Source organism: Balaenoptera physalus, assembly GCF_965194825.1.
Source record: "Balaenoptera physalus genome assembly, chromosome: 3".
NCBI lineage: Eukaryota > Metazoa > Chordata > Mammalia > Artiodactyla > Balaenopteridae > Balaenoptera > Balaenoptera physalus.
This window is the reverse complement of record NC_138890.1, coordinates 174532053-174556094: the sequence shown is the minus strand read 5'-3', so window position 1 is coordinate 174556094 and position 24042 is coordinate 174532053.

The window sequence follows — 24042 nt, the reverse complement described above, 5'->3', positions numbered from 1 at the left end:
GTACGATGCGGTTACTTCTAAGAGGGAGGGAAGGAGGGAGGGAGAGAGAGGGAGGGACGAGGAAAAGGAAAGAGAGAACATCAAGCAACCATAATGGACTTGTTGATAAACTCATCTTTCACAAGGACATGTGGAAAAGATTAAAAGGAGAGTTTGTGCATAAAGAACAATAAGAAAGTTAAGATCACATACTTGAACAATTTTGACCGGAAAATGAATGCTTAGAATAACCTGCAGATTTCAAAGTTGATAAAGACAAAAGTTAGCTTCTCAATCCATGTTTTAAATCATAAAAAGAAGAACAAGGAAGATCTAGACACACTGCTGGGAAGAGATGCCCTGAAAACAGAACTTCCCAAGAGTCCTCTTCATAGTGACCTGCAGGAGACATTATCCTTCAGATACGTATTTGAAATAACCTCTTGCAACTCAATAGTAAAAAGACAATCCAATAAAACTGGACAAGAGATTGTAATGGACACTTTACACAAGAAGATATAAAAACGGTCATGGTGCATATGGAAAGTTGCTCAACCCCATTAATCATCAGGAAAGAGCAAATTAACATACTCCACCCATCAGAATGACTTTTTTTTTTTAATTTTTAATGATCACTATCAAATGTGTCTGAGGATGTGTAGCAACTGGAACTCTTGTATATTGCTGGTGGAGATGTAAAAATGTACAACCACTGTATAAAATGTTTGCCAGTTTCTTATAAAATAGAACATATAGTGATCCTATGGTTCAGCAAGTCTAGCCTTAGTCATTTACTCAAGAGAAATGAAAACATGTCCACAGAATATATGTACAAGAAGGTTCATGGTAGCCTTAACCATCATAGCAAAAACCTAGAGACAAGCAAGGGGTTCGTCAGCAGGAGAATGGCTCCATGGCGAGGTATCAACAGTGGAACATTGCAGAGCAATGAAAAGGGATGAGCTTCTGATACATGTGATGGATGGAGAGCAGGCCGAGTGAGAGAAACTTCACACAGAAGAGTATATAGTGTATGATTCCATATATATCAAGTTCCAAATCAGGTAAATGTAAACCTAACCAGTGGTTTAAAGAAAAGAAAGGAAAAGAAAAAGGACAGAAGTTGTCCTGGAGGATGTGAGGATGGGGGCTGACTGGTAAGGGACTTCAGGGTACTTTCTGAGGTTGTGTAATTTCTGTATCTTTACAGGGATTTGGTGATACAGATGCATATGTTTGCTAAAACTCAGTTAGTAAACACTTTGGGTTTGTGCTTTTCATTGTATGTGAGTTTTACATCTGAACAAAAACCTATACATAAATATTAAACTCTAAATACTGAATTCAGCCATTTCCTGTAAAATGGATCAGGAAAGAAAAGTGTGATTGATCAATGAATGGATGCATAGATATGTACAAAACGAGGAAAATAAAGTGTCCTTAGCAGACTATAGGTTGTGGGCATATTGGTATTAAAATTTTCAACTTTGCTCTGTGTTGAAAATTATAATAAAATATTGAGAAATATTTATAAGAAGGAATGAAGCAGATATAGAATAGTAGTTTATAAAAGTAGCCTGAGGTGCTCTATGCTGGAATAAAGATTTTTAGCCTAGACATATCATATATAGTGAACTGAGAATTTGCAGATGAAGTCAGCGGTCAAGATTAAGGAAGAGTAGAGATTCAAATATAGTTTTGATTCTCAAATAGAATATGAAAGTTTTACTAATATTGTGTACTGTTTAATCTGGCATTTATCCTGAGTAAAGATAGTGTAGGACTCAGTATTGTCTTAATTAGTATTCGTTCACTAATTATTGAGAGTCTGTAATTTTTAATTTATGATATTTTTGCCCAAATATGCCATTGTCTTTCTATAATGGGATTGATTTTCATCTATTCATTTATTTATTGATCCAATAATTATTTGCTAAGTGTCTACTATGTGTTAGGCAGTGTGCAAAGCACTGGGAACTGAGTGGAGAACAAGAAAGATAGTGTCCCTGCCTTCCCTGACACTATAGTCAGAGGGAAGTGAAGTAAAATACAAGACGAGGGGAAGGCTGCAGTCCCGGTGCATCTAGGCTGCAGCAGACACTGGACAGTCTCTCCTGGTGTGTTGCTGTGGACACAGTCATGTCGGCAGTGGCAGGCATGGTTAGCTTGATCCCGTGGTTGAACAATTTGATTCCTGGAGCATTTTTACAATCCAACCTCAGTTTGCAGGAGGCGCATGTTGGCACTCATTTACACGAGGGCACAGAGCACAGGCCCATCAGCTTCATATTTGATTAAAAGCCAGAGTGAGGGCCAGGGTGCCAGAGACACAGTGAGAATCCCAAAGGACCTCAATAGGGTGGAAGGATGAGTCAAGTGTTACCACGCAGGGAGCATTTCAGGTAAGTCTGCATCCTGAATTGATGCCGCCAGATCCCTGAGCAGACCTAATGTGGAAGTTCTGGTTGACTGACCACATTATCCCAAGAACTGGAAAACAGCAACAAAGTGTCAGGTTTGCTCTCTCTGGAGCCCAAGACCCAAAACAAGTGTCAGTTCTAAGCAGCTCTGTGATGAAAGCCTTTCTTTCATTACGCTTTTCACAGGTGACTGTCCCACCACCATCGAAGGACCCCCTTCCTTGAGAGCCGGTAAGCATGTGAGGAATTCAATAAGTCAAGTTCAGTAAGTCTGCAGGTCATTGTCCTTTTTAATGCCTAACTTACTTGTTTCTAAAACATCTCTATGCAGTTTATACTTACTAACACGTTATAAGCAGTAATGAACACCTTGATTAGAAAAGTCAAAAGCAGCATTTTTTATGAATTAGTGGCATCTTCGTCAGTCAGCAGCTGGGAAGACAGAACAGTTCACAGCGGGAGAGCAGAGGTCTGACACCACCTGGTCCTGGCTTTGAATCCTGGTAACTTTCCTCTAACTCAGCATTACCTGTTTCTGAAAAAGGAGACAGTGGCGATGCCGCGCTCTGAGGATGGAGTGAAGATGAAAAGAGATGATGTGAGTGAATGCTTAAACACGCTCATGTAACAGCAAGTAAACACTGTCAGTCACTGTGACTGTCACTGTGGATTTGAGTTTGTTGAGAACACAAAGGAAAGCCTGCTGACGGGGGTCAGGAGCCGTCACGGCCAGCCGGTGGAAATAACCCGGATTCCAGGCATACCCACACCTCTCACAGTACCCGCTCTCAGGGAAGACTCCTGCCTTCTGCTAATGACATGCCCAACAGGGAGCAGAGGCAGGTACAAATGGAGAATTTAAGTTTCAAATAACAATAAAGAGGTTAACTTGGTATCTTGACGTTGAACTTGGTATCTTGACGTTGAAATTCACAGAAATGAAAATGTCTATTAAAATAGCTCATGAAAGATAGCTTAATGGAAATGGCGAGAAAAGAATTGATGATTAAGATGAAATACATAGGTTTTCTCAATGAGGGAAACCGATCCTCTATAAAGGTGTATTTCAGCAAGAACATGAGTCTCAGGTGGGTAGAGTGGCTGCTTCATTCACAGTCTAATCCCTAGCACTGCCCAGCACCTGCCGACCCAGGTCTGACCACCCGTTAGGGACACAGGAGGGAATTCTGCATACAGGTCCTCTGGATGAACTCAATCTAAGTGAGGTGTTTAGTGTTGAGAACTGCAGTGGATTGGTTACGTTAAGACAAATGCTACTTGTCTATTCTAATTTTTTAAAATATTTGAGGACTAAGTTGTATCTTCTTTAACAAGAAACATTTGCATTCATTCTCTGCACAGTAGATAATTTTTAGGTTATTAACTCAAGAAAAATGAGTCATTTTCCATTGTCTCAAACCATCCAGGTACTTTATTTTAAATTGTGGCCATTTTTCCACTTAAAAGGAAAGATCCTTATCTAAATGATGCAACTTTTTGAATTATTGTTTCAGTAAACAGGGTTGCTACACCATCCAGTTAACAGGATTTGCCCCATGCTTAACAATGGGGTCCCTCAACTTGGGGCCCCACTGTTTTCTTTTGAGAATGTTCTCAGGACGGTGCAGCAAGGCACCTGAGCTGATAGCCCTGTCCCAACCGGAGGAGTTTGAAGAAGCATTCCTTAGTGGGGTGACTTCCCCCACCCTGATACCAGGGGACATTTGGGAATGTCGGGAGGCATCCAGTTGTTGGGACTAGGGAGCAGGAGGGATTCTTCTGGCATCTAGTGGGCAGAGTCCTGGAATGCTGCTAAATGTGGAGAGCACCCAGCCACAGCCAGTTCTAGCCCAAAGTGTGAACGGTCCAGGGTGGAGAAAGCCTGGCTTGGAGGAAGACCGGTCTGGTATTTGAGGGGGTGGCAGGTAATTTCAGACAGAATCTTGGGCTTTGGGGACTGTCCTCCCTGGAATCAGGGAGGGTCATGAGTGTGGAATGAAGGTGAGCTTTCCATCACCTTTTCCCCCTCTCAGCTCATGGAACGTATCTTTCTCTTGACAACACGCTTGAACAACTTTAGTCAAAATTCCCACTTCCTTTGCCCTATAATATATGTGTCAACTCATCATGTTTATTGACTAAAATGACCTTGTAACTGTAACAACAAGGAAAAGGAAGCATCCCCGCAGTCTGTGTGAAGCGTGTGGTTTGAAACACACATGAGGGTTTTGCGTATGGAGAGCTGTGTGCACGTGCTTTCCTGAAACTTGACCTTTGGTGCTGACCCCGGCTCTCTGCAATTCCTCCGAGTGGCCTTCCTTTTGAAGTAACTCAAAGAATTATTTTTTACTCTGGGGTTCTGGTGAAAACCTTTGCTTTTAAAAATTCTGCGCATTTTCTCCCAAATGTATTTGTGTTGTGATTACTTTTCATAACCAACTTCCATGTGAATGTTACCTTTTGGGAAAAACTGGAAAGTAGATCCTTTTGAAGAGTAGGCTCCACTACAATGTTCCATTGCAGATATAAATTATGCATACATATATGTATGTATATGCTTCAGTTATATGTATGTGTGTACATGCACATAACACACACATGCACATACATATCCTTAAGACCCTAACTTACACGTTTAAAAATATGTTTTCCTCCTACTTTAAAGATACATCACTAGATGAAATAGCTCGGCAGTGTAGCTGGAGTTCAAAGTATTTGAGGAAAAGCTTTCAGGGATCTCAAGTCAGTGGTGAGAATTTCTGATGAAACACTGCAGAGACTGGGGTCAGCTACCAAGAGAAAGATGAGCAAATAATCTCCATCGAGGTGAAAAACATAATTTACGTTTTACCAAGGAAGCCAAGAGGAAAGTGGTGGAGCCCGTCCTCCACGTGTACGTCAAGTTTCTTTGCTGCCCAGGGATGCTGTGTGAGAATTCGCTGTCTCGCTCCCTCACCCAAGGGCAGGTGTCTAATCCCTGGTGATGGGAGCTACACCTGGGAGACTCACAGGCTGGCAGCTTCCCCTTCGCCTCAGCTCCACACTTAAAAGATTCCTTGGAAGCATCAAGTTTAACAGCTGGAAGAGCTCACAGATGCCAAATCCTTGGGTTTACAGATGAGAGACTTGATGTGCCCTCAAAGGACATGACTTGCCCAAGGACCACAACTAGGTAGTGACAGAACTGTGTTCTAAACCCAGAATGGCTGGATCTTAGTCCAGAGTTCTTTTTACCAGACTGGCCAGGGAAGAAAATATATTTTTTTCTCCAGCAATTTAAGATTTCAGTTTTTATCACCTCTCCTCTCACTGCCGAATCATCAAAACCAGCGTAAGCCTCACCCCTACATGGAGAATTTTCTCTCTCTACTCTGGTGTATGCGGATGTCTCTTTTCTCTGAATTCCTGTAACATCATTTGATTGTTTAGTTGATCATAAACGTTTATTCTATATGCTGTCTTCCCCAAAATATCCTTGTGAGAAGGATTCCTAAGCTTCTATCTTCACTCTAATTTCTAGACACATCAACAATAAAAAAGTATATAAATATAACAACCAAAGATAGTACATAAATGCATATATAAGATTTTCATTTAAAATCTCAGTTAATAGCCTCCTGAATTTTTTGGTTATTTACTGACTTAAAGTAGGCATTCACAATCTAGATTTGTGACCGTAATAGTTGATTTTTTCTGAAAATTTCTGATGATGATTAGTAAATCTGAATAGTTCTCTCCAGTTCACCTGCCAATATTTTAACCTCTACAGACCCTTCTTTACAGTTCCTTCTCTTTTAAGAGAATCTCCCTTTTCATGGTAAATTCTATTTCTTACCGATACTTTGTGTCATTGTATACGTGATAAACTTTCCTTTGTATAATAAAAAGGAGGGATCATCAAGACACCAGACTTTTTCTACATTCAATATGTATATAACTACAAGATTTTTAAGAGGTTGCTTTGTATATTTTGAGAGAATACCTCCTAAGGTTAAATTTATTGTTAATCAATCTACAGCTAAAGTAACTCCACACACCCCCAGGCATCTACGGAAACACTGTACAGACTTGAATCTCATCACAATGCTTTGACTCAGTTATAACAACCTTACACAGAATTGAGGCCTAAATGGCAAAAGTTGGAATGAATGTTCATCAAATATGGATTTTAGAATTAAGCACAGAGACTATCAATATCTTAGCATTGTATACTGATAAATAAAGTAAGCGATGTGGTTATAGAGACAATTAGAAAAACCAGGAGTTCACCTCTGTGAGAGGGGGCGAGACCCTCAGGGAGGAACCAGCTTGCCCTGTCCTCGATTCTGCTGCTACAGACCTGCAGTCCCAGGCACCATCTCAAGGTGCAGTGACAGACCTGTCACTGCCACGGTCTGTGGGCTGGCCCTCCCACCGTTTAGAGGTTAGCCATAAATAAAAATCCTGTAAAAACATTTGAGAGATATGTAAAACGTTAACTCATGCGATTTCATCAATTGGATAATTGAGGGCAGAGCACATTGAAATACTTGGAAGTCTGAGTGATCCTCTTGGAATATTTATACTGATTAAACAAACCAGATAACTTAAAAATTCCTCTATAGTTCATATATTTATATACAATCTAATTTCTTGAGATGCATGAAAGTCTACTTATTGTGACAATGATTTTGTGAATTGAAAACGTACATTCAGTGCTAAGAAATGTTTGTAATAGCTGAGTCAATAGTCTGTTGAAAGTCAAAGATTAATGGTATTTTTTAGAAAAAATTGGCTTGAACTTAGAAATACAACTTTGTCAAATAACCAATTAATATAATGATTTGACAAACCTTGGGGGAAATCATATGCAATTGTATATGGTACAGTTCTCCCACCCAAGAGAGGGAAACATGCACTCTAATGAGAAAAGAAGAGCTTTGGCATGGAAACAAATTAAAAAGAAAGGAAAGCTTTCAAGACCCAAAATGTTTAGTCTACATACTAATGTTTAGGCTCTGCAGTGCCCAAGCAAATGTGTCTCCTCCAAGAGAATAAATCTTGATAATGACCCTCCCACCAGTCAACAGGGCACAGAATATGAGAACCTCTTTAATTTATGGGGAAAAACAACTATCCTTTCGAATTTGCATGTGATGGCATGACAAGGAGGACAGTAAATGCATGATGGAGAGGAAATCCATGGGGGTGGGCATGTGTGGATTCTGTACCCCCTTGGCCATGGATCATGGCGATCTGGTCTCCCATGGGCACAATGACAGGGACCTTGAAGCTCAGTTTGCTAAATAACTTAGAGCCAGGGTCGCCTCTCCCTCCCTCCGTTTCCTTCTTCTCATGATCCTAGAATATGTGTCTTCCTGGTTCAGAGGGCAGTGAAATATCAGAGGTCATACACTCCTCCCAAGACTGTTATTTGCTTGTTTTCTACCAAACACTTCTGCAAAAAGCTATTTATAAGTAGCCTTGGGTAATACACAGATCCCAAACACTTCCTCTTCTGAAACAAATTTTTGACTCATGGGCTTCACACTGAAATTTGGGTTTCCTTTTCAACAAAGCAAATAAGAATTTACTCTTTAATCAATCTTGTCTTTTCTACTACACTGAGGTACAGTATTTAAATGTGGAATTCACACAAAAAGGTGGCTGCATCTTACAGGTGAAGGACGTGGAAATCCATGAGTGAATTGATGAGTCAGCACATGTTTATCAAGGGCCAGCTGTGAGTCAGACTTGGAGCTGCTGCCCACAATGGATTCTTCTCTCCAGATGGTCCTGACTGGAGATTATAACACAGCATAGTAAACCCCTAGTACAGACCTGCCCCTGGAGAAACCCAATGGGCACACATGGGAAACATAACCCTGAAGGCCAAGGTCATGACATCAAACCCAGGCTCTGCCATCTGCTACCATATGATGCTGGCCAAGTAACATAATCACTTTTCCTCGGTTTTCTCATCTATACGTTGGGGATAATAGTAGAGCACTGGAGGGACGTCAATGGGAGGAAAGTACATGAATGTAGGGCTTCTGTGCATCATGAAAATCACAGGCATTTATCAACTTCCTGACCTGGGAGGAGGGAAGGAGGGAGGAAGAGAAGGGACAATTCCTAAAGAAGTTGGAGCCAGAGCTTTGCCCTAAAAGGCAAGGAGGGTTGAGCCCGTGCAGGGCAGGGTGAGGGGCAGGAGAAGGGTGAAAACCAGGCTCGAATCATGAGTGGGATACAAGGGCGAGGAGCTCCATCACTGCTGTGGCTTGTGGGGCTGAGAGGGGGCGGGGGCTGAGTGAGGACCTTACCTGCCCCACCAGGGACTCTCCCCGCACCTCCCGGAGACCACACACTGACAGACAAGACAGACCCCCCCCTTTGGAACATCAATAACTTCAAGTCTTTTAAGGAGATAGTTCTCCTTCTAAGGTCTGTTAACTGAGAATAAATGATAACAAGAAATGTCCACCATGAACCCAATAATACTTTAAAATACATTGGTAATTAATTACCAAAGCATCTCTATGTAATATTCACTTTGCATATGTTATAAAGGTGGAAATGACACACTTTCACACAGAGTCACATGTCTCTTGGAATAACATGAAATTTCCCCGAGGAGCTTGCTTTGGAGATGCAGAAGTGAGGAGGGATTTTAAACAGAGGTGCATGACATGACGGGATTTGTATTTTAGATGAATGATCCTGGTGGCTGTGTGGGCAAATGTGCAGATAGAAACTTGGGTTAGGAGGTCTCCCGGGAGGCTCTTGCAGCAATCCAGCGGGGGGTGAAGGGAGTCTGCAGAACATCACTGAGCAGAAATCGGAGGGGTGGAAATGTGTGGGAAACATTTAGAAATGATACATGACATCTCCAGCCTCACCATGTCACCCTCCTACCTGGAATCTTCCACGTGCTCTTGTCTAGAGCACAAAATCGAGACTCCTAGGAATGCAGGCATCTCTCAAATGCTTCCCCCTCAGGGAAGGTTTTCCAGGATCCCCAACTAACACTGTCACTCTGGCCCTTCCCCCCAACCCCCCGTCCCTGCTGGGCTTTCCTTCTCATCCCTTTTCTGTGTCTGGGATATTCTATATGTGACTGATTTACTCTGTTACTCTCCGGTCTTACCCACTTCACTGCTCAACAGGAGGTGTTTTTATCTCATATTCACAGATGTTCTGGGCTAAGTTGTGTCCTGAAAATTCACAGATTAAATCCTTAAGCCCCAGCATCTCATAATGTGACTGTGTTTGGAGATGGGGTCTCTACAGAGGTAAATAAGGTAAAATGAGGTCGTTAGGGGGGGCCTAATCCAATCTGACCAGTGTGCTTGTAAGAAGAAATCAGGACACAGACTGGCACAGAGGGTAGACCACATGAGGACACGGGGAGAAGATGGCCGTCTACACACCAAGGAGGGAAACCTCAGAGGAAACCAACCCTGCTGGCACCTTGATCTCAGACTTCCAGCTTCCAGAACTGTAAGAAAACACATTTCTGTTGTTTAAGCTGCCCAGCTTGTGATACTTGTCGTGCAGCCTGAGCTGACTAATACAACTGCCTGTTGCCAACACCTAGAACAGTGCCTAGCACATGGTGGATACTGAGTAAGTACTCACTGAATAAGTGAATGAATGAATGGATGGATGGATGGATGTCTGCAAAGACCACCATGCCCTGTGTTAACGACCCTCCTAACCAGCCTCCTGCCCTCCAGCTCCTCCCACACACATCACGTGCCCCTTCCTCCATTCACCTTCTTAAGAATCTGGGTCATCTATCCACCTGCATCTGTGATGGGCAGACTCACATGCCTGCCCATGATTGAAATGCCAACCATTGTCCCGGGACGGACAGTGAGGGAGCAGGGTGAGTGGGAGAGAGCGGGGGAGGCCAGCAGCTGTGCTTTCAGTGGGGGGCTGACCCCACCAGGCCCTGGAGGAGCCCTGGGGAAGCCCTGGAGAGTGAGGTGCCCTGTGAAGCAGGGCTCTCGTCCCAGGCAGCTGCCAGCCTCTGTGCACAGAGCCTGTGGCCAGGTCCGGAGACCCCCAAACACTGGTCATTGCTGGGTGGGCAGGATGCCCTCTGAAGAGGTTGGCAGGTGCTGTCCACCAGCAGAAAAGCATGCAGAGGTGTGTGTAGGGGGGGTGACCTGTGCGAGGTGAGCTGGAAGGGGGTCTCCGGCTATCTGGGCAGGTCGCCGCCCGTGCCCACCAGAGTCCTGTCCTGCAGAGCCTGCTCTCTGCTCCTGGGCACGGGGCAGGCCTGAGCTTTGAACAAATCCTATGGAGATAGGGTGAGAGTCTCTTTTGCTGCAGGGTAAATTCCTCAGGTAGGACCCGCACCTGATTTACTCTGCTTCTCCTCACATTCATACCATGCCTGGGGCAGGCAGGTCAGGGGGCAAATACTTAACTGAACTGAATAAACGCAGCTTGTTGATTGACTGAGATCCTCTTTCTGTCTATTGCGGTCCCCAGATTTCTCACAGCTCTGGGCAGCACTTGATTTCCTACAACTTCTTGGTAGATACACAATAGGATAGTCCCATAGCAAATATCATCAGGAATCTTCCAGCAACCCAGACAAAACTTCACTTATGTTCAGAAGGAAACTGGACCGAGTGAAAAAACTGACAAAGGAAAAAACAGGTGAATGCTTTCAATATACGTGTAATTATGTGAAATATTTGCTTCTAGAATCTGCGTGTAATTAGCTTACTACGGTGATGTTAACCTTTCCGTCCGACAAAAATATGAAATCCTTGACTATGTAGAACAATTTGAAATATATAGGCAGTAGTACAGAACCTGATTCCAATGAACACACAGAGGTTTTGGTTTTTAGAAATGGGATGTACTCTAAGAGATTTTAGACCTATGATCCTTCCATGATAATGTTCCTCAGAAAAGAAAACTCCCTGAGATTAGAGCAGGGTGATTATACCTACCATGAAAGTGGCAAAGAGTTGCTTTTCCACATTTAAATAGATTATTCTGAGTTGAAAAAAGGAAAACTTTAGATTGAGACATTTTAAAAATCTAAGAATCCCCAAAATTGAATGAGGAGGTTATGCACTTTTTTAAAAAGTGAAACAGCTGGCAAATGCCCACGCGCAAGCACGGGCACACGTGCACGCACACACACACACACACACACACAGATATATTCTTTGTCATTTTTTACTAATACATTTTAATTCATTTCATTTCTAGACGATCCTCAACTTTTTTTTTTTTTTTCTAACACCTGCATTTCATCCCGTTTTTTCCTCAGAGGCAAAAGTATCTTATAAAATCAATTCCGATGTGATACATCCAAAGTATATAAAATGACTCAGAAAATGTCTGTGTAAATTACATGTTATCCTCTATGTCAAGAGAAGAGAATGGCAGAGTGTCTCAAGCATATCAGCCACTCAAAACACGGGAGTTATTGTTAGTTTTGATTAAATAATATTAAAGGATGTGAACAATTCACATGAGAAGTGCAGAAAGCAAACAGTCAGAAATGCATATCATTGTTAAATTCAAAGAAATTAATAAAAGTTTAATAATATTAAAGTCATCAAACCCAGGAAATCATTTTAAATATTAAATGTCATTGCTGTCTTACTAAAATAGGAATCTACCCATATAACCACATATAAAATGTTGGTAAACTTACAGCTCCTGGTGTTGGTATAAATCGTGACCGCCCCTCGGTGACACTTGATTCCCGTCACCCCCTCCAGGTAGTAACCCTGTTCCTTTGGAGGAATCGCCTCCCTCCAGTGGTGATAGGGGTTAGTGGATTAATAGTCGTGGGTTCTAGGTTCCCTGCAGTGGGAGAAAGAGCAGGGCTCCCCCACCCCTTCCTTCGCCAAAGTATGTGACCACCGTCTGGTCTCCTTCCTACTTTTTGACACCCTGGCAATCGAAGCAGGAGCCGAGTAAATCTACAACAGTGTTTGCTGGGGAAGCAGCGACTGACCAGGCTCCTTCTGCTGTGGGTGTCTGCTCCTCTGTTCTCTGGAACATCCTGTGTGTCCTCTCACCCCCAACCCTGGTTCTCTAGCCCCTGGACAGCATCTGAGTCCCCAGAATCTGTCCAATAAATGTATTGCTTAAGTCAGCGGTCCCCAGCCTTTTTGGCACCAGGGACCGGTTTTGTGGAAGGCAATTTTTCCACGGATGGGGATGGGGAGGAAGATGGTTCAGGCGGTAATGCGAGTGATGGGGAGCGATGGGGAGCGGCAGATGAAGATTTGCTGGCTTGCCTGCTGCTCACCTCCTGCTGTGTGGCCCGGGGTGGGGGGTGGTTGGGGACCCCTGGCTTAAGTTACCGGGACCAGTTTCTATGCTTTCCACTCAAGAAATCCAACCAATAAATAAATGTAAGTGAAGACCTGTAAAATGTTTGTGACTTTAAAGTAACATCCTCTGCGGAGTTTCTGTTATCAGGCTGTTTCTTTGTCTTAAAACGCGGCTTCCTTGTGCTCATCTCCCAGCCCAGACTCTGCCTTCTCTGCCTCACCACGTCCTGGGAACTGGGAAATAGATGTCCCTGTAGCTCACTGGTGATCTCATGATGGACATGCAGATCTCCTTAGAATTGATAATTACACTCAGAGGCTTTGTTTTGCAGGACGAGGGGGTGGGTCTGAGCAGGAATCTCTTGGGTCCATCCATCAATCTCTTCCTCCCAAAGTGCCTTGTGAGATTTTGCTTATGCTGCCGTCACGTCTGCTCTCAGGCCAGGACTTTTCCAGACCAGCTGACTATTCTCAAGCATCATAGAAACTGTTTGGGTTCCAAGTTACAGAAACACACCAGAAATTAGCTTAAGAGGGAAACAGAGGTGTGTGTATGGTGGGGGGGCAGGTGCATTGACAGTCTCAGATAACTAGGAAATCCAAAGTGGAAATGGACTTGGTCACAGCATGATGTTGAAGTCCCAACAGGGACGTGTAAGCTGGCCCTTTCCCTACCCCACCCCCAACTCTGTGCTCCGTGCACCCTCCCACCTGTCAGGCAGCAGCTCAGCACAAGGCTGGGCAGGCTGCGTGGTTGCCCACCTCAGAAGGACATCTGCATGAGAGAGAGGGAATTATAATAATGAAGACTGTGAGCTCAAAATGCAGTGGTTAATACTTTGTGCAGTGGACTATAAGGGATTTATTTTCATTTTTTTAATTATTTAAACATTATAAAACACTTTCATCTTTTAAGAAAAATCAGGTTTATATTTGACTGTTCACAGAAGAGAATCATGAGCAAAACTCTTTGTTATTCGCTAATACTTTTGGTCCAATTTCTTTTTTTCATTTTACTTTTTTTAATCTTTCTTTAACATCTTTATTGGAGTATAATTGATTTACAGTGGTGTGTTAGTTTCTGCTTTATAACAAAGTGAATCAGCTATACATATATGTATATCCCCATATCTCCTCCCTGGTGGGTCTCCCTCCCACCCTTCACATTCCACTCCTCTAGGTGGTCACAAAGCACCGAGCTGGTCTCCCTGTGCTATGCAGCTGCTTCCCACTAGCTATCTGTTTTACATTTGGTAGTGTATATATGTCCATGCCATTTTCTCACTTCGTCCCAGCTTACCCTTCCCCCTCCCCGTGTCCTCAAGTACATTCTCTACAACTGTGTCTTTATTAATGTCCTGCCCCTAAGTTCTTCAGAACCATTTTTTTTTTTGATTCTATATATATGTGTTAGCATATGGTATTTGTTTTTCCCTTTCTGACTTACTTCACTCTGTATGACAGGCTCTAGCTCCATCCACCTCACTACAAATAGCACAATTTCATTTCTTTTTATGGCTGAGTAACATTCCATTGTATATATGTGTCACATCTTCTTTACCCATTCATCTGATGATGGACACTTAGGTTGCTTCCATGTCCTGGCTATTGTAAATAGTGCTGCAATGAACACTGTGGTACGTGACTCTTTTTGAATTATGGTTTTCTCAGGGTATATGCCCAGTAGTGGGATTGCTGGGTCGTATGGTAGTTCTAGTTTTAGTTTTTTAAGGAACCTCCATACTGTTCTCTGTAGTGACTGTATCAATGTACATTCCCACCAACAGTGAAAGAGGGTTCCCTTTACTCCACACCCTCTCCGGCATTTATTGTTTGTAGATTTTTTGATGATGGCCATTCTGACTGGTGTGAGGTGATACCTCATTGTAGTTTTGATTTGGATTTCTCTAATGATTAGTGATGTTGAGCATCCTTTCATGTGTTTGTTGGCAATCTGTATATTTTCTCTGGAGAAATGTCTATTTAGGTCTTCTGCCCATTTTTGTATTGGGTTGTTTGTTTTTTTTGATATTGAGCTGCATGAGCTGCTTGTATATTTTGGAGATTAATCCTTTGTCAGTTTCTTCATTTGAAAATATTTTCTCCCATTCTGAGGGTTGTGTTTTCCTCTTGTTTATGGTTTCCTTTGCTGTGCAAAAGCTTTTACATTTCATTAGGTCCCATTTGTTTATTTTTGTTTTTATTTCCATTTTTCTAGGAGGTGGGTCAAAAAGGATCTTGCTGTGATTTATGTCATAGAGTGTTCTGCCTATGTTTTCCTCTAAGAGTTTTATAGTGTCTGGCCTTACATTTAGGTTTTTAATCCATTTTGAGTTTATTTTCGTGTATGGTGTTAGGAAGTGTTCTAATTTCATTCTTTTACATGTAGCTGTCCAGTTTTCCCAGCACCACTTATTGAAGAGGCTGTCTTTTCTCCATTATATATTCTTGCCTCCTTTATCAAAAATAAGGGGACCATATGTGCATGGGTTTATCTCTGGGCTTTCTCTCCTGTTCCATTGATCTATATTTCTGTTTTTGTGCCAGTACTATACTGTCTTGATTACTGTAGCTTTGTAGTATAATCTGAAGTCCAGGAGCCTGATTCCTCCAGCTCTGTTTTTCTTTCTCAAGATTGTTTTGTCTATTAGGGGTCTTTTGTGTTTCCATACAAATTGTGACATTTTTTGTTCTAGTTTTGGGAAAAATGTCATTGGTAGTTTGATAGGGATTGCAATGAATCTGTAGATTCTTTTGGGTATTTTGGTCCAATTTCATGAAAATATTTTAGACTAAAGAAATACTAGAAGAAAGGGACTTGGGTTTTTTCATTTGTTTGTTTTTCCTTTTGGTTTTGCTTTGTTTTGATTCACCTGTGTGAAAAGAAAGAATCCTATTCTGTACAATAACCAAGTCTTTTTTTTTTTTTTTCCCAATCCTTAGTATTTCAAGATACTCAATAAAAAGCTATCTTTCCATTTAATAACACACTTTCCCCTGCAGAAAGAAAATATAAAATGGTATCCTGAAACAGTTTTATTTTGTGTAGTTATTCTTCCTGCGCCTATGGGGGCAATGAATTTCTCAATAGGGAATCATGTTTGAGTGATACTTCAAGGTCCTCCAGCCCATCCATGACCCTGTAAATGATGCTGTAAATCTGGATGAGACTGTCTGTACTGGACACTATCTCCAGACCCATGAGGAATCCAGACTGGGGAGAGCAGTGGCCCAGTGGGAAGGGTTGTATTCACTGTGGAGTCTGTGATTCAGAGCACTGCTCCTGGGCCACGCTGGGCAAGCTCACATGCAAGGCTGAAAGGTATGACCTGTCTGCCCTCGGATTTTGAAAAATGCCAGAAGTCTGTGTACAAGTAGTGCACTTCTCCAAACAACACGGGTTTCAGCCGCTTAACAAGTCCCAGTAGCAGTGAGAAAGGATCGGAGATTGCACTCAGAGCATCAGCTCAGCAGAGGGTCCTCTGGGGAGTGCCCATCAGTCTGTGCCACCTTTCTGCAGAGAGGGCAAGGTCAAGCTTTCAATTACCATCTGCCCCTTTGAAAGGAATTGCAGTTTTGTGGTGGGTGTTGTTATTGACCTGTAAAAACAAAAACAACAACAATAAACACAACTAGATATTACTTTTTAAGGCATTTACTTAATTGGAAGTACTATATTTTATGCATTTCTGACGGTTTATGCTGAGGCATTTGTGTAGAGCAATGGGTTTAACGTGATAAATATTGTCACAGCTTAGTAAGTTCTTAATTAGCTGAAAGAATAAAGTCAACAAAAGTATTTTGGAAGAACAAGGAACATTTTCATACCTAAATTAATAAGTTCAGCCTCAATGAAGCCAACTCACCATAAGCCAATAATTTCACTCATTCTGCTGATTGAGGGGCCACGTTGCTGGCCTGGCTTGGACCTGAGATGCTCAGTATGGGAGAATGTCCCTCTGAGCTCTTTCCACCATGGGTAGGCACTACAGGAGGTGGGCAGATTCCCCAGACAGTGGATCCTGACTCTGGGGAGCTTCCTGGGGGCCCCACACTGCTGTCCCAACTGGTGCGTTTTTAAAATCCACTTGGAGGATGCTTTGCTCTCGTTTCTACTGTAGAGACTCCTCCTCTCACTCCAAAGACTTTCACATGGTGTCAGTTCTCCTTCCTCTCTGGTCAATTTCCAGGGTAAAGAGAAGCAAGGAAAACTGCAGGGGATTATTCACTCATTACACCTAGCATTTGTTGCCCAGTTGATGGTCAATGTGCCTTTGGAATACTTCTTTGGTCACTACCAGCAAAAGAAAATGTTCACCCTTTTGTCTCCTGTGGCAAAAACTTGTGTGAATTTTTACCATGATCCATAATGCTCTGCAATGTAAGTGTGTTTGTGTGTGTGTGTGTGTCTCCCAAAGAAGCTTATTGGCCGCCAGACAAGGGACTGTGGTTTGGTTGCCTACATATAAAATTCAGCCTCACAAAATTCCTAAAATATGATGGAATCAGTATATATTTGTAGGATTTGGGCCATTAATTTCTTTTATCCCACCAAATTAAGCCAATGATGCCTAATAATCACAGTAAGTTTAAACTTTACTTCTGAACAATGACACAGCATTTCTGTCTATCAGTGACTCATCTCTAAATGTGCAGAACACAAAGATGTCTTCTCAAGTTCTCTGGATGAAAAAACAAAGTTCCAGACACATCTTCCCTTGACAGCATGACCAGTTTGCCATCAGTGTTCCATGGATGTATTTGGTGGGGAGAAAAAGATTTGAATTTGTGTCATTTAAATCTATTTAACTGTTTTCTTGTTGTTAACAACTAAGAAGTCACCTTCCACAGTTAATATAAAAATATTATGGATTACTAATATCACTGAGTCAACAGTTGTCCTAAACATTAAACCTCCAACCAGGGAGGGACTGTTGCTCACTGTCTGACATCCTGGGGCACGCTTACAAGAGCTTCTGGGCTCTGTATGAGAGATAGGATGCTGGGCTACGGTGTGCGCATGGGATCATTCTTATTAGATCATGTAAATTGATTTCCCTTGTGGTTGTTGTTTAAAGCCTATCCCGCCCCTCATTTTCCTCCTCCTCTTCCTCCTCCTCTTCGTCTTTCTCTCTCTCTCTTTTTTTTAATCTCCTCCTTCCTTACCCTGTTAAGACCATCTTTTCTATACTCTTATAGAGCAGGTTTGTTTCAGATTTTTAGCCAGCACCACTGAATGGCAGCTACTTTGGTTTAAGGTTTGCTCTGTGCCAATGAGGAGCTGGGTGACTGAGATTCACTCTTTCACTCAATACTTGTTACTCTCCCGTAGGGTGGCTACTATTAATACACCCACTTGTCAGAAGAATAATGAGAACAGAGAGGTTGAATAGTGTGTCAAGGACACAGAGCAAGGAAGAGTCACAGCTGTGCATAGCACATTCTCCTTGGAAGATTTTGGAAATGGGTTCTAAGCAAAGGGATCTTTTCTTCCCATGTTGCAGGTGAAGTTAGACTCCTCTGTGCTGTATGGCGAGCATCAGGTGACCACAGGAACTGATGACGGAGAGGGATGGGGGGGCAGGATTCAGTGAAAAATGTAGGGAATTTCTTTCCTGAACTTTGCAACACATCAGTTCCAGAAGGAAGAGGCCATTGTTATCTAATATCCTACTAACATCTTTGACAGGAGGACAGAAGCAAACATTCCACATCAATCATGCCAACTGTGAGTCTTATCACTAAAATGGACAATTCCGTGTTTCCTTTCATGGATGATCTTGAGGTTTTCTGCCCATGTTAGAGGGTTTTGCACATCATTGAGGCCACGTGATTTCTGGACCAGAGGACAGGTCCCCAGCAATCATGGATTTAGGTCCCAGTTGAAATGGGTGCATGGAATAAGCTAAGCCACGTCAGTGCGTGAGTGCACAGAGGCTGGGTTTCACTTGAACAGATTACAGGCTAGTCCTGTGATCTCGTGGTCAGACCTCAACTTTCATCCCTTCCTGGATGTGTCTTTTACTACCCTGTTTAGGAGGCTGTCCTGATGCATGGTTTCCGCAATAAGAAATACTCAAATTTGAGTAATGCCATGGAGTACCGCTGAATTAGAAAAGTTTCGCTAACGTCAACATTTTTCTAAATCCAGTTCCATTGAAAATGTTTGCCAGCCTTCTGTAGTTCTCACAGTTAACTCTTCTGGTTCCATCACTGATAGTATTTGTGTGCACATGTGTGCGTGATGTGGAGATTAAGATAGCCTTCAGTCCAAATTGCATAAAATCTTAATTAGATGTCTTCTGTGTATAACTATTTTTCCTTGTTCCAAGCCTCTTAACCTAGTGATTCATAATTCCTAAACTTTGGATTTGAGACGTGATGAGAGAACATTTTATTTTAAGCAGTGGTTTTGGAAATTTTCCACTTAAGTCCTTTCACCAGACTCAGATTTGCACAAACCCTCCTTTTCTACCTCTTTCTATGTCAAATGGGTCTCCCTTTGTAGGTTGCTTTTAGTTTTTAAATCCCTTTCATGTGTCTTATTTTCTTTATTTTTTTATTCAGAGAATATTTTTAAAGTACAAAAGAATTCAAAGAATGAGATTACAAACAGCCTTTTTTCCATCACTCAGAATTAATGATATTGTATCTTATATTTTTCTAAGTCTTTTAAGAAAAAAAAGTGCATTAAAAGATAGAAACCAACAAACAACAATTCCTCACTTTTCGTGGTGAGGGGTTGCAGGATGGGAGGAGGGGTTAGAGAATTAAATAAAGGAAGAAAGAAAACAGACCATTGGATAGACTAGTAAGCATATCTACCTTCTCTTTTCTTTAGTCCTGACTTGGACATGATCATATTATTGTAAAGGCTTTTAAACCAGGCAAGGGGCAGCGGGGACCACAAGTGTGATGGTGCCTTTGGGGCAGACCTCAGTCTTCCACTCTGTCCATCCCTGGTGCCTGAGACCACAAAGATCACAGCTTAAGTGAGTCTGAAGAGAATCACCCCAAACATTAAACTCAATTTTTTTTTTCTTGGCTTCTCTTTATTCTGAGCATTCAGAGTTTCCTTAACGGCATTCCAACTCGTGAATGTTCCAGAGAGATCAGAGCTCTTGTTCCCCGGGACATCTTTGGATCAGTATCTGGAAAAGGACAGTAGGGTCCATGGAGGACATTATGCAGGAGAATCTGGAAGGCGATGGAAGCACTTAGCACTGGCTGTGGGTGTGATGTGCTGTCCTCTACGACGTGATGCGCATTTTCCCCACAGGGCTCAATAACGAAAAGAAAGAAGCAAAGAGGGCCTAACCTTCTCTGAAAGATAGCTCCTCCTGCTGAACATGTGTTACAGACATGGACCATCAGGTGGGGGGCAGCTATTTTTGATGGCAAGAGAAGGTGGCAGATTTGTGAATTTTAGCCCAAGTCCATGTCCTCTTGTCGCCTCAATGGGCTGACTTTTTGAGACCATGGTGGCCCCAAGAATGGGAAGGAAGGAACCAGCAGGATGTCTGGGACCTCCCAGGCTCAGCCCTAAATGGTGGGCACAATGTTTTATGTCCCCAACCCTGGACTAAACTGCAAACATCCATCTCCCACATCTTGTAGCAGCCACACTCACTCTAACAGAAAAAGGAAAGAAAAAGGTGCCTGTGAGGGAAAAAAATACGTGTTTAAACCCAGTGAAGCATGGCCTGGAGAGCGCTGTGTGCCCCTCTCGTATCTGCATATGGTTTACTGACCTTTTATCTCGGCTGATTACTGACTTCTGTGGTTCATCTAAACACCAAAAATGTTAGGACCGATGTTTTTCTCCATTTCCTCAAAATCCAAGTGAGTAACTGAAATCGGCCCTACTGTTTTTAACTTTCTGTGGGGAGTGCAGCCCGGCAGCCCATCTGTTGTGGAAATTTTTGAAAGACACGGAAGGTACGTTATTCTTAGCCAAAGGATTTCTCTTGGAATTTGAAATTGTTCTCAGTCTTTCATCCTTTCTTCCCTTGGCCTCCCTGGTCCCCATGTTGTGACCAGATGCCCCAGAGACACACAGAGCCTGTTCCCCCTTGGCTTCACTTTGGTGCCAGTGAAACGCTTCAGTAATGCATGGATTTCCTTCCTAATAAGATTCCAGCCTATTGTATATAGGAAAATACAATGGAAATTGGTAGATGGCAATTTCAATTATTTCACTATCAACACATAGATGGAACTAAAGAGCTAGAGGACAGAAATATTGCAGACACAAATGTCTCTATTTTTGTAAGTGGGGACTCGGCTCAGCCTGGCCACAGCCAGACCAGCCATATCTGAAAGCTGGTGTTTCTGTCCACAATTCTCCATGATGGGATGATACAGCCTGTGAGATGACCCTTCTACAGTTTGTATGAGATAGTCTTTGCTTTCTCTCATCAACTCCATCGCCTGCCTTTCTTCACCTTTCAAATTTAATTCTAAATTTTAATAAGAGTAATGATGTGTTATGAGTTCATTAGATGACATAGCTAACATATGTGCAAATTCTTATTACAAATTTCCTGTACTTGGAATATTTCAGAACCTATATAGTATCATACGTAGTATGATACGAATTATGGTCATTTATAATTTAAGTGTTATGATGGACAAAATAATTTCATATATATTAGTAAGCATCATTAAAGATCTTTCACTGTTATATTTCCAAAAAAACTTTGGTGGTGTTACTTATTTGATTATAATAACTGTAGAGTATTCCATGTATAAATCCATCACTCATTCTTTGACCAGATTGTCATTCAAACTACGTAAAAACTTTTCTTTTAGGAGAATTTTAAATGCTGAAATTCCATTTTATACACAATGCCTTCCTGACTCAAATAGTTGTCACATTGAGCTCAGGTGGTTCTGATGTTGTTTATCATCATGACTCTCAACCTACATAAAAAACTTGGAAGCTTTGAATGAGCCAAACTCATTCATGATTTGTCTAAGGCTCAGGAGTTGGACAGGGCACACCATCTCTAGCAGCAGGTGGAGGCTGAAGAAGTCATTGACCTTAGCCCTTCCTTGCCTTTCAATCCCATAAACATGTATGGAATTCTTACCCGCTGTCAGGTACCATAACGAAGTGCCAGGGACTCTAGGTCCAGGGGCCTGCTTCCTCCTCCTGGGCACATCTTCCGGGATGTGTTTTCTCCTCCTTCTCACCCCTCCCTTTTGATCCATCTCCATATAGTTCTGCTGCTTCCTGTTGCTCATGTTAACTTTTACCAGGACAATCTCTGCATCTCTTAGCCTCACTGAGATTATATAAGGAGCATTTCACAGATCCTCGGCTACACCTGAGAAGGATGGTATAAAGTAGAAACAATTACCATTCATAATTAAAACCAACTTAGAATGAGTCGGAAACATATCTATTAGGTTTCTTCAGCATCAATTTTCCATAGATAAATGTTTCCACTTGGTTGTGTGTGTGAGCCATTGTTGTGACCAAAAACATTTCAAAACAGATGAGAAACTACTTTGTAAGAATCGTGTCATTTCAATGTATAGATGCAATTACTTTTGCATCAGAGCTGCCACAATTTACTTTTCCATTAGTTAGTAAATAATATCAGCCTTTCACTAAACTGACACATTTTTGGATTTTTTTAATGCCAATTCTCCAAGCATAATTAGAAACGGTGGCTGGAAGATCTCAATCTCCAACATTTCTCACTCTGCCAGTCTGCAGCTGGAGGCCCCAAAACCTTGGCAATCACAGTTTGAGGATGTCAAGGCAAAATATCTCTTCTAAGTGAAATCCTCATTTCCTTCAGCTCCAAGACCTGCACTCGTTCTGCTTCTACTCTGCATTGCGAGAACGCTAAGTTGGCAATTACTCCAGATTCTGAGCAGTTTGAATGTGACCAGGAGAAATGACAAGTATATAAAATTCCCAATCCACTTTTGCTCATGCATAGGCTGTTTGGACTTTCAAGCCACCACCATGGACCAGATTTTTGTCACTTTACTGGTTCCATTTTTAGCCTAGTTGGCTTGTGGGTCTGACTGTTTGCTGATCTCAGTTTCCTTCAGGAAGTAACAGCACCTACATTAATAACAGTGATGGCAATGGTACACACACACACATGTGAGGCCCAGGAGTTCTGCAGCCTCTTGCCTGGGGTTCACATCACTCTTGGCCAACGGCATCACCGCTGTCCACAGCTCAGAGGCCAATGATGAAGACTCAGTGTCACCTCCTTTCATTAGGCACATCCATCCTCCAGCAAAGCTCAAAAAGAGAAAGCATTGTTATTTTCCACTACTTTGTCTAATACATTTTAAGTGGCTGATTCTCCCTGGTCGTGTGACCTTCAGTGGGGATGGCCCATCAATCATGCCTTGAACTTTTCATCCTGTCCCATTCTCATTTCATCTTTGCAAGGAAACCTTTGTCCACAGCCCTGTTTACCACTCACGAGGGAGCCTCAATCTCTGTACCTCAATAACTCACTTGATGCTCAGGTATGCAAAGAAAGAGCACCAGCTCAGCACCTCCAGAATCAAGCACACGTGGTCATCAAGAAAATTCATCTACCATCATTTGTCCATCATTGTCTTGGGCAATGAAAATTACCTACTTTCAATAGAAACATTACTATATTTGTAATAGTGACTTTCTAATAGGAATCTGAGAAATCTCCTTAACATTATATAGATTTTGCATTTATCTACATCAATAGAGTAGAGTGAAATTAGACCTGAGAATTTTACTTGGTATAATATACAGCCTGGCTTGTAAACACTGGCCACCAGCTCTTCTAAGTTTCTAAGTAGAGAAGGGAATTCTCCAGGGTTTTGCTGCTAGAATCTTGGAGTAAATTCTTATAGCTCCATCATGTCTTCTTAGAAGCTTTTTAGGAATTAAAAGCATCTAGTAACAGATGAATAAGTAAACAAGCAAAAATCTTGTCCAAGTGCCAGATTAAAATAAATGATCTAATCACTCACCATTAAAAAAAAAAAATGAATTAGTGATGTGGAAATGCATTTTCCTGAAGGTCTGACTGCAAAAGGCAGGTTTTCAAATAGCCAAAACTTGATGCTGGAGGTGGGTGTCCCCAGAGGGGACATTGGTCCTGGGTTGATCACTCCATCCTGTCTACTGCACTTTGTAAATGTAATAAAATTGCTCTGGACTGTATTTCTTTTTCTTCAACTTAGTGCAAAAATGTGGACAGAAAATGGGCCTGAAAGAATACATATAATCTTATTTAAGATGATTGTCACAGGCTGGTAAAATGATGTGCAATTTCTAATTCCTTGTTCAGTGTTTCTGTAAGTAAATAAAATTACATGTAACTGATAAAAATTAC